The 10012-nt window shown below is 39.8% G+C and overlaps 1 protein-coding gene across 1 annotated transcript in view; it reads right to left on the bottom strand.

Annotated features, from left to right (window-relative positions):
• Positions 1–2421: 2421 nt before the first annotated feature.
• Positions 2422–10012, bottom strand: part of PDGFA (platelet derived growth factor subunit A) — an 81779-nt gene continuing 74188 nt past the window's right edge. Inside the window, exons 7-8 of the transcript XR_004253933.1 lie at positions 4374–4460; positions 2422–3888 (exon numbers count right to left, since the gene is read on the bottom strand). The gene's annotated coding sequence lies outside the window, so the exon portion shown is untranslated. The remainder of the gene's footprint in view (positions 3889–4373; positions 4461–10012) is intronic.

Genomic DNA, 10012 nt, shown 5'->3' with positions numbered 1-10012 from the left:
CTGTTTTTATTAGATAATTTGGTTTTAAGTAGCAACTGAAGAAGTCCCATTCCCCTCTCGTACTTCTCAGATTTCCTGTATTTGTCACCTGAAGTTGATTATTTGATATCTTGTATTACTGGTAATTATCATTATTTTTTATACTAGACTTTTGCATTAGCTTGTTATTGTAGTCTAAGAATAATGATACTCCCATGCAATGATACACAAGGGCACACATCTGAGAGTGTGTTACATATTTTCTCCATTTTACAGAGCAGGAAATAAAATGGTTGAAATTAGTCTACGGCCATAAACAAGTCATTTAAACTAGCAGCATGCCCAGGAATAAAATCACCGCAATTTAAATCTTTGTTCCCACTCTAACCAGGGAACAACACAAATGTACCTCTGTATTCATTCATTATTCTGTATCACATAGTCACCAGTACATTGTCTTTGAGAGCTGAACATAGTAGGGATTACATTACTAAATGCTCTTATCATAAAACAGATATTGCAGTCCTCAGGTTTCCTCTGTTAATCTGTTTGTTTTGTTGTATCTGGAGGATAAAAAATGTGGGAGTATGAAACATTTATCTGCTAATTAGCAATTATCAAACAGTAATGGAGCTTGTGTGTTTTAAAATATGTGAGACATTGTTTGATATTATGCTTCATTTAGAAATATCATAAGGATCTAGGCATATTCTATAAATAATTTAAAACACTCTATGTGAGGAAGTACATGTAATCAAATGAAAGGGAGACAAAGTCCATGCTGAAAATAGTGACCTTTTTAGCAAAGGTGGGTGTGTTTGCACAAATACGAATGTCTAGGTGCTACCTTCAGTGTTAGTACTTGCCAAATTCATTTAAAAATATGCAAATGAATACAAGGTGTCAGGCTATGCCAGTTAATTGCACAATGAGTTGAACTTGTCAGCAAAATTTCCTTGCACTACCCCTTCTCAGCTCCAGTGATAACAATAAGAGAATACAGACATACAGACATGAGATACATTTGTTCTTTCTTTACATACAGTGCTGAAGCATTTTCTTGGGTTTCTAGGTGCTTACCTGGTGGGCTGCAGCTCTCACCTTACCATCACTGAGAAGAAATATGTGTCCTGTCCATAGAGCTATTTTCATTGCTTGAAGGTGAGGATCATAATTGGACCATAAATATTACTTCCTTTTTAAACTGTGCTGGACCTGATCTTGAGCATAGTGTAGAGCCGAGGTGGAACTGGTCTTTTCAGCACGGAAAAGAGAAAAATGAGGGAGACGAAGGCTCCAGAAGGCCCCAGGTGACCTGGCCCTTTGAACTGGGCTTGGGTACTCTCCATCACTCTTGTACTAGATCACCAGGTGTATCCATCAGGATGCACAAGACCTCTGTTGCTGACATGGACAGCTCTGCTAAGAGGTTCCTATTGTCTCTGTGCTTGTAATCTCTTCTCACGTATTATGAAATAGGACTTCAACAACACTTAATTTATCACTACTCCTCATATGGGGGCTTTATTGAAGCACCAAGCACTTTGCAGCTTGGAAGAGCTTCCTCCTAGTCCAGTGGATTGCTTTGTAGCACAGAAAAACTGCCTTGTGATAGGTTAGGGAAGATGTGGGTGATCTGAGAGGTGATCAGCTTACTTGAAAGCTAAAAGAGTATGGTTGAGGCAATGAGCTGGCATGAGCAGTAACCTTGGAAAGGAGCAGAAGGACACTGCAGCCCTAACGCTCTCTCATTTTCCTGCTGAGGAAGTGAGGCATCAATGTCCATTATTTCAGGGACTTCCTTCTTTGCCTATACCTCCATTTCCAGATCTAACGAGTTATGAGTGTACAGGGTGGCTTTGATTAATTTTCCAAGCCCATGGCCAGATCCTCACCTCCACAGAAATCCCATGCTTTAATGGCAAGCCAGAAGGAGCTGCCTTCCTTGCCATTATTGCCACCTGAGGATTGAAAACCATAGGAATAAGTCTAGGAGGATGCCAGCCAAAGCATCCAATTGTTTCAGAAACAATGTGCATGCCATTAAAGCATGGCAGGGCAGTGCTCTCATTAGCTTCTTGAGACATTTCTCGTTTCCCATCACCACTTCCTTCCCATCACCACCCTGCCAAGTGCCTCCAGGAGTAGATGCTTTTTATAACACCCACTGCTCTCCAGTGGGCTTGGAGTTATTTGTATTAATTCCAATATTAATTAACATTGTTAACCCCAGGGGAGTTAGGAGGGCAGTTACCAAGCTGCCTGTCATAGCAATAAACTTGGGAACTTGGCCAGCGGCATCTCTTTTCTGAAGGGACTTCCATGTCCATGCAGAAAAGGAGGCACAGCCAGAATTCCCAGGAGTGCATCAAAGGCAACACAAAGGGAGAGACTTGAAGAGGTCAGAGGCTGTAAAACCATAAAAAACATATACTTTCCTGGAGTCCTCTGAGTCCTATCCCCTCCTTGCTCCACACCTTCTCCCAAAACTGTTCTGTATTATGGCAACCAGCTATTGGGTCTGTACATTAATAGAAATAAACTCTGCAACCAGAAATAATTGAATATTATATATTTTCCCTTATTTGTGACTTTCACAAGCCCATGTTTTTTCTCTCTTCCTGATGCCTTTTTCCTGAGGATCTCCCAGAGGTTCAGCCCCATGCAATCTGGATATATTTTCAAATACAAATAGCCAGCTTATTCATCAAAAAGATTTTTTTTTCCCAACTTAAAGTTTGGGGAAGTTGTATGTATGTTGGAACCTGAAGTTCAAAGATCCCATTCACAAACCATGTGTAATGTTGACATCCAAGTGCTCTGGCTGTTTTGTCTTGAAGGAGTTTCCAAGGGGAAGCATGTCTGCATGCTCTTTTGGGAGACTTATCAGGGCATATGGGACACCAGTTGTGCTTTACTGCAACACATGAGCCTCTGCTGTCAACAAAACTGTGCATTGCTAGCAACAAAATAAAAGAAAGAGAGGGGAAAAAATAAAGTTAGCTTTTGTGGAAGGAAGTTGTTAGTTAAGAACATGGATGTTGGAAACAGGTGTTAATCTTTACTGGCTCTGTCCCTCTCAAGAATCATACAGAGCACCAGTCGTCCCAGATGTCCCTTCGCTTCTTGTAATGTCATCACCAGCTGCATCCAGAGTGAAGTGACTTCTCCTCCCTTCCCTGCCCTGGTGGACACAAAGGAAATTAAGGGGGAGTGTATCTGGCATGAAAGTTCTGCCTTGGTAAGTGCTGTGCTGGCTCTATCTGCTACTGCCCATTACAAACAATGACAATAGTGACTGCAGCTCAGCTGCCAGCAAACTGCAAATACGGATTTCAAACAACAGTTTTCTGGCCATGCTATTTGTCTCAAATGAGTTCCTTCTCCTTCCACTGCTTTAAAACATCTTACAAACTTGGCAGTGCTTCTCCACAGTCCTTCAACCCCAGAGGTCCCTGTGGATGAAAGAGCTTCACTGTTGCTGGAAGAGCTTCACTGTTGTTGAAATGCAGCCCTGGCTGGGTGCAGAGCCCCCAGGCAGACACAAGGAAGGTTCATGGAGGGGCAGTGTGAAGAGAGATAGGCTGCTAGAAACTACTGTGCAAGACTACATTGGGTTATCACCTTGTACTTGGTGATAAAAAGAACCTCGTGCATTGTACTAGACTAATTCCCACTCTTTCAATTGAGGTAATAATAATGGTAAGGAGTTATTTCCTTTCCTGTCCACTCACTGTAGCAGGTGAGTCAGTTTTTTTGGACAAAGGGAAATGTTCACAGTTACCTTACAGATTCCATTTGCAGCCGTCAGCTGTAAGAGCAGCAAAAACAAGCAACATTTGCAGCTGTAAAGTACATAGATAGGCTGGCCATGTGTTCTTCTGCTTCTGGTCTTGGGCAATTAAACATCTGCTTTCCACAGGAAAAGAAGCTGTTTTATATAATTTTTTCACACTATATGTTCACTCCTCATTAAGCCATATTACAATTAAGACAACCCAGCATAACTCAACCCATTCCTTTCCACTAATAATGATAAGGGATAATTTTCAATCACTAGTCACTTCAATTGACAAACTGTCAACTTTTTTGCACTTACCACTTTTTTCTTTTTTTTTTTCTTTTTCTTTTTTTTTTTTTTTTTAATTCAATTAGTCTTTGAGGAGCTACCAGCTAATATGCTGTCTCCAAATTCTCACGGTGCTATTTACATCCCAGTCTCTCTGGACTGCTTCTAATCATTTTATTCAAAGCTTTATTTGCAAATTATACATTTATAAAAAGTAGTCTCAATGCAAGCCAGAAAAGCCAAACTGAAGACAACTTGCAAACTGAAACCAACCCACAATATAACAGTGTCCAAAAGCAAGACATTTCATAGAGTCAGGGAATACCTGAGGTTGGACAGCACCTTTGGGGATCATTCAGTGTAGTGCAAATATCTGCATTAACTTCAGCTAACAGATACCATAAATACAGATCTGGAAGAACAAAACAGAGAGATGTTGCTTAGAATACCAGCAGCTGCAATGGATTTTTAAATTGAAATGTTTCCTATGTTTTGCACTTATATACAGAATTTCAGAAAAGCTGAGGGTTCTCCTACTGACAAATTGTCCACACAACTCCTTTTGTTAGGTATCATATGAACCCACATAGACACAGTCTGATGCCCAGTGGTCACGGTGTTTATGTCTTGTTTGCTGTTTTCTGTTTATTGCTGCAGCAAAACACATGTCCTTGTGTTTACCAAACTTGCAAACAAATCTGTCTTCTAAATTTGCCCATTACATTTTGACACTTCACTAAACTACACCGGCATCTTCAAACAGGTCTCCACTTTCCCTGTATTTTCCACTTTTTGCACATTTAGTGTATTTCCATTTGCAGTTTTGCACATTTTCTGGTGCAATCAAGCATGTCTTCAAGCAATTGGGGGGTTCACAGATATCCACGTGCTTTTTGCAGACTTTGAGACTTCCAAGCCAACCAAAGAGAAGAAACAGTCTGGTTCCCTCCAAGCCATCGCACAGAGCTGGAGTGGACCCAAGAGGGTGTGTGTGCATGTGTGAAAGGAAGAGCGAGCACTAATGAGCTCAGGTTGCATCTGAGACAAAACAGTTACTCATTGCCAGAAGCCAGCGGCTTTGCCTACTTGAGGAATTCCCATCCCTAACCTTTGCAGATAACAAACCCCATCGCATTTAGCCAGCCCTTCATCATCCTCTCATTTATCAGACACAAACAACTATCTCTAACAAGTCAACTAAAGCATACAGGGAAATGCAGCATTCTCAGCTCTTAAACCTATCAGTTACAAATAGAGAGCCAGTGGCTAAATAAACAGAAGAATAATCTTTCAGAGCCCAATTGGCTTCCTATGTATTCTGAGAATGCCTGCGACTTCAACAGTGATTCATTAACCACTACTGAAGGACAGAGCTGTTAATAAAAGCTCGCCTACAAATACCTCAGAAAATATCAATACCCACTAATGGCAAGTTCTTGAGATATTCATTTATCCCCAGATCAGCACAATGCATAAGCAATTGCTTCCATTCAAACCTATGTATAAGTCCCATTGAATTATTTTATTTGAAACAAGTAGGTACACCCAGACAGAGCAAAAGAAAACAGCACTTCTCATGACCTGAGTTCTTCAAAGCACAGCTGGCAACCCCATAAAGATCACGTTCAACACTACCAAATCAGGATCGTACTCCACAAAAAAAAAGGTATGGAGATAGTGCCAAAAAACTTACACTTGCAAAGATCATTTGTGTATTATGGGTTGTTTGCAATTATGAAAACTGTAAGTTTGGGGTATTTTTCATCTACATTGGTCTAAATTTGATGTAGTTCAAATTAGAACAGAATTTGGCTTCATATCAGTGAAAGTGTTGTGTATGATCTCTTAAGTCTTGATATTTTGTGTGACTGCACTTTTGTGGGAAGCAGGACATTATGTTAAAGACCCTCTTCATTAGTTTACAGACCTCTTTTTTAATGCTTAAAACATTTTATTAGTGCCAAGGACCATAAAGCTGTTGTGGTAATTATGACCCCCAAAAAAACGAATAAATTTGTAAGGTACCAAAAATCATACTATTCATGACTGCCAAAAATAGCAGCTTTGAATTTCTCATAAGAATGTCAGTGCTAAAAGGAGGGAAAAAAGTGTCAGAGCAATCATTCCTCACTATGGGAATCAGCAAAAAAGCTTAGTGGTCCAGACTGTGCAAGATCCACAGTCGAGACTCCCACCACTTTGTCCCTACTGTGCTCATTTAAATGTGTGTGAACTAGGTACAAACTTCTACTACATCAGAGAAATATTCCTGCTTTCCCAGTTTCTAGAAGTGTAAATGACAGCACTTACAGGCCAGGGGAGAATCAGCCCCATCACAGCAGATGTTTAACTGAACTCCCCAGTAACCTTTTTCTTTTTTTTTTTTTAAAGAAAAACTCCCTGAGATTAAGAATTTCTTGTCTTATTTCTAATAGATTCTGGTCCCAACCCAATGAAAATACATTTAAAATGCTTCCGTGAGACTTTTCCATTAAATTAAGAAAAAGAATCCAAGTAGAAAAATAAAAGGAAATATTGAAAAATTAAACTATATCACAAATTCTTCCATTCAGGTTTGAGTTTAAATTAGGGATAAAGATTTGGTAAAGATTCCTCCTTATTTTATACAGTTAGTTTTGCTGGTTCTCACTTACAGGTCTACAAGTATTTTCATTGCATTTGTCCCATGTGAGAGTTCATTAGACTGTTAAATCCATTTTCAATAAAACATGTGAAGCTTGCATAGACTAATGAATGTCTAATAATGTTATGAACTCTACCCAATATATGTGCTATTCACAGCATATTAATAAATATCAGGCAGAATATAAGTCACTTGTCGTAAAGAAGCCCATAATTTAAGACACCTAAGGAATTTCTGCACTTTGCAAGGCAGTGCATGAAGGAACATGCAATTTATGCTGTCATTACGGCTTATTTGAGAGGTTTTAGATAAAGAGGAAAATGCCAAAAGCAAACTAACACTACAGAGACACAGTTAAAAAATGACATACTTTTTTTCTGGGGGGATGAGCATTTTTAATTTTTCCCTGCTGATTTTTTTTTCATACCTGAGTCATTATGACTTCTCATTTCTTGCTCAGCTTAATACCTGTATGTATTGCCCACTCTGAACTGCTCAAATATATTGTGAGGACACAAGATTTTCTTTCTTAGGGTACAGACTGAATGACCTGATCCTCCACTGTCGAACTATCCCCTTTGTGTCTGGAGCAGGACCCTGTGGGGAATACGTAGGAATCCCACAGATCAGCCAGGAAGTACTCCAGCTCAGGGGAAACTTCCCTAATTCCCTACTTAGGTGCCAGTGCCAACACAGTGTTCTTGGCTTCAAGAGGTGTCAGCTTCTGATTCATTTTTATTTTCAAATGTACCACTGCATGGTGGAAACCCCAAGTCTTTCCACTCCAAGGATTCTCAAGAACACTGAGCATCACAAAAGAAATTCAAGGTTTACTGGTGGTCAAAAATCTATCTCAGATCAGAGCTGGTAGCATTGTTCTGTGTGGGTAAACAGTTGAAGAAGATGAATGGAGGTTTTTCTATCTATGATAAGCCAAGTGAAGAGCATTGTATCTAGATTAATTACTCCATCATTGTCCAAGAGTGAAGATCTGGTGACTCCCAAAAATGACAGACTATCTGTTCCCCCTGATCCTATTGAGCTGTGAGACCTGCAAACACAGCAGAAGTAGGTGCTGCAGGACCCACAGTCTGGGCTTCCAGATACAGAACCTTGGTTACCCCAAAACCATGCTCTTTTACATAGGGCAGTTTCTTGAAGTCTTGGTCTGCAAGTATAAAGCTGAGAGTTCTCACTGGAATTTTACATTATAAAGATGGCATTTCTGCAAGCACATGAGTGTTAAAAACACTCTTGAGTTACTGGGTATGTAATGGATCATATGATTGTGCCACTGGCAGGTCTGGCAGAAACCCAGTACCACTCCTGACTATGTGACAACCCTGAGTTTAAAGATCAAAACTGAAACAAAAAGCTTAGATAACATTAAAGTCACGTTTTAGCTCAGTCTCTGTAACTTTGAACCATTAGGTCAAGGCTGAAAGTTTTCCAGTAATTTTTTCAGAAGGACAGTGTGAAGTTCATTTCAAAACACCAGGACTTCAAAATCTCATCTCTTACAGGAGATCGTTTAAAAATTGCATGGTGTTGTTGCAGAGCAGAATTCAAGTCCAAGAATTAATTAAGTTATTAACTTTCAGACCTGCTGCATGTGGGTGCCATTCTGCTGAAGGGAAGGAGCCAAAAAATCACTCCCCACAACCACTTGGGCCCATCACTGTTTCTGATTCTCATTAGTTGCCTCGTAGTAATACACAGGGCCCCCAACCGAGATCAATGCCTGACACCATAATAGATAGATACAGAGGGTGGGATTCCTCTCACCCAATTTCAGCTGTCTAAAGATTAGCTATCTAGTTTATACTAGTCATCTAGACTCCCTTTATAGTCAATGGAGAGAGATAGGCACCTTTGGGGTAAAATTTGTCAAGGGTCCTAGCTGGTGAATTTAATGTGTGTGTTTAGGCCTGAATTCAGCAAAGTACTTAAGCAAATGCTTATCTTTAAGCACATGAATAATCTGATCTCTGTTAAGTAGAGCACTTCAGCATGTTCTGAGTTTAAAGTTCACTGTGGGCCTAAGTGCTTTGCTGAATCACTGAGCGTGGAGTCAGGTTTGACATGATGAAGCATTGTAGAGCATAAACCAAATACACTGCATTAAACTCAAAAGAGAAAGAGATTCAGGGAAGGGTAAAGAAAGGAGGCTGGAAAGTTTAGAAACAACCCTTTGTGGGTATCTGTGTTGTATAAAGCAGACAGTGGTCAAGAGTAGGTGCTGTGCCCTACATGTTGCTGTACAGAAACAGAAAATCCAAGAAACAGAAATCCAAAACCAGTCAAACGGAACACATTTTAAATCCAGGTGCAATAAATTTATGGATGCTACCACTACAGAAAGCCACAGAGGGCTTAATGGTATCAAAAATGGGGCTGAATATTTCTGAGGATAGCCAAAGAGCATTTATATAATACAAAGAGGTTGATTACTCGTCATTCTATTTTAGAACAAAATTGCTGTTGGATAGAAGTTATGCAGGTCCCATGGAAATGGCTGTGTGAAAAGAGGGCAGCAGATATCTAGCTCACTTCAGAGAGGAAAATATTGGAGAAGAAGCAAGTAAAGGAAGATCCAAAATAGATACAGAAATTCAAATCCCACAGCAAAAAGAACTTTCAATTACAATACACAGAATTAGGACCTTTGTGAAGGAGCAGGTGTTTTACCAGCTTGGATTTGTGACCTTATTTTACAACCATGCTCTTCTTACAGAGCACTGCTCTGAGACATCTCTCTCCCTCTCAGGAAGGCCAAGTGATGTAAACATCTGGCAAGTCACCTTGCCTACAGCCCACATAACACAGAGTCACAACAGAAGCACAAAAAAATCACCACTGTATTTCAAATCAGGCGTCTCAGATACCAGTGGCTGGGACAGCACAAAGGCTGGAGAAATCTGAACTCTGTGGAATAAATTCCTCTATTTTCTTACAGAAAATCTTTGAATGACAGGGTAATTTGCCCATGAGGCTCCAAATGGGAAACAAGCCTGAAAAACATCAGCATCTGGAGATTTTAGCTGTCTTCGTCTAAGAGACAGAGCAGGCAGGGAAACCAAGATGATTTACTTTTTGAGGAAAAAAAAAAAAAAAAAAGGCACAAGAAAGGACACTCAAGCATAAAGTTGGAGGAATCATCCTTGCAGAGTCTGATACAGAACCGCCTTCATAATCATTTTCTTTCTCTGTTTATACTATATTCCTTTTCCTTTTTATGTGTTTGAAGCTGATTGGAGATGTTTTATAGAGCATGTCAGGAAATATTAGTATCACCTTTTAATTACCATACAGCACCCTGA

Source organism: Aythya fuligula, chromosome 15 (assembly GCF_009819795.1).
Source record: "Aythya fuligula isolate bAytFul2 chromosome 15, bAytFul2.pri, whole genome shotgun sequence".
In the NCBI taxonomy this organism is placed as follows: domain Eukaryota; kingdom Metazoa; phylum Chordata; class Aves; order Anseriformes; family Anatidae; genus Aythya; species Aythya fuligula.
This window is presented reverse-complemented; position numbering and strand designations above follow the sequence as displayed.